This window comes from Drosophila obscura, unplaced genomic scaffold, assembly GCF_018151105.1.
Source record: "Drosophila obscura isolate BZ-5 IFL unplaced genomic scaffold, ASM1815110v1 contig_49, whole genome shotgun sequence".
Classification (NCBI taxonomy): Eukaryota; Metazoa; Arthropoda; class Insecta; order Diptera; family Drosophilidae; genus Drosophila; species Drosophila obscura.
In genome coordinates this window covers 21,909-23,194 of record NW_024542838.1, presented here as the reverse complement: position 1 = coordinate 23,194, position 1,286 = coordinate 21,909, and the positions used below count along the sequence as shown (strand labels likewise).

Below are 1,286 nucleotides of genomic sequence, written 5' to 3'. Positions count from 1 at the left end.
TTTGGGTTGACAATATGGCCAGCAGCAGCTGCAGCCTTCCCCACGTTTTTTCCTTGGGGCACTTTGGTTATGTTGAGTTTTCACGAATCACCAATTCGGTACAACGCAATGTATTGCCCGAAATAATTAACAAAGAAATCTCTACACAGTGTAAATAACACTTGTGTAATTTTATCTAATTTTTACTATTAATTGTTTTAAAACTAATTAATAATTCCGCAGTTTTTTTTTTTGTTGAACCGTACGCTTGTAATCTCAATACGTAATGTCTTAACGTAACGCAGACCAGCTCCATCCTTGACCTGAACCAGCAGGTTCAGGGGAGCCAGTCTACGTCACGTTAAGAAGGATTTTATTGTTATACAATACTATACTTAGCATTATGAACAATTTATTGGGGCTTTATTTATTGATGGCCAGGTGTTGCTCGGAAAGCCTTGGAGATGGATGCTGCAGCAGTGTAGATGTTGTTGAGAGCGTATGTAAGACATGAGCCGTTTTTGTTGTACTGATCGTAATTCCCCATTTTTTAGCCCATTTGGCAGCATCAGATAGCAGCTTCTCCATGTTGGTGATGCAGCTTTTTATGTTGTAAGCCGACGCTAAGTAGACTGCATCGTCAGCGTATGTAGCAAACATATTGCAGCTGTATCTGGGTGGCTTTGGCATGTCGCTAGTGTACACATTGTACAGCACAGGTCCGAGAACACTGCCCTGTGGTACTCCAGCTGCAATGTTCATTGTGGAAGAGGTGACGCCGTTGCAAAAAACCCTGAAGGATCTGCCGGTTAGGTAGCTGGTGAGTATGCGGTGAAGGCTTTCCGGGATTAATCTCTTTAGTTTACAGAGGAGACCTTCGTGCCACACTCTGTCAAAAGCTTCCTGAACGTCCATATAAACTGCTGAACAGTGCATTTTCTTCTCGTGTGCCTGTAGGATGAACTGGGTGACTCTGCCAATTTGCTGTTCTGCTGAGTGCTGTTCACAAAAACCAAACTGATGGTTTGGAATAGAACTAGCAAAGCTGCTTACCTCAAACAATCGACCCAGTAGGAGGCGCTCGAGAAGCTTAGATAGCCCAGAGAGAAGACTGATTGGCCTGTAGGATGCCAGCTGATCCGGTGGTTTGCCTGGCTTCGGTATCATGGTGACCGTGGCAGTCTTCCATGCTTTTGGATAATGGCCAAATTTGAGAGCAGCATTAAAGATGAGCGTCAAGTAAGTGATGGCAGAGATCGGCAGTGCCTTTATCGCTCGATTGCAAATGCGATCAAGCCCAGGTGACT

At 44.4% G+C, this 1,286-nt stretch overlaps 1 long non-coding RNA gene across 2 annotated transcripts; it reads left to right on the top strand.

The window, feature by feature from the left end:
• The first annotated feature begins 395 nt into the window (after positions 1 to 395).
• LOC121404909 lies at positions 396 to 1,286 on the top strand. Of its 2 annotated transcripts, none has more exons than XR_005968270.1 (3): positions 396 to 482; positions 534 to 792; positions 848 to 1,286. It is a non-coding gene; the product is annotated as an uncharacterized LOC121404909 (long non-coding RNA). The 2 variants fall into 2 exon arrangements; XR_005968269.1 differs by having other exon boundaries at positions 397 to 478.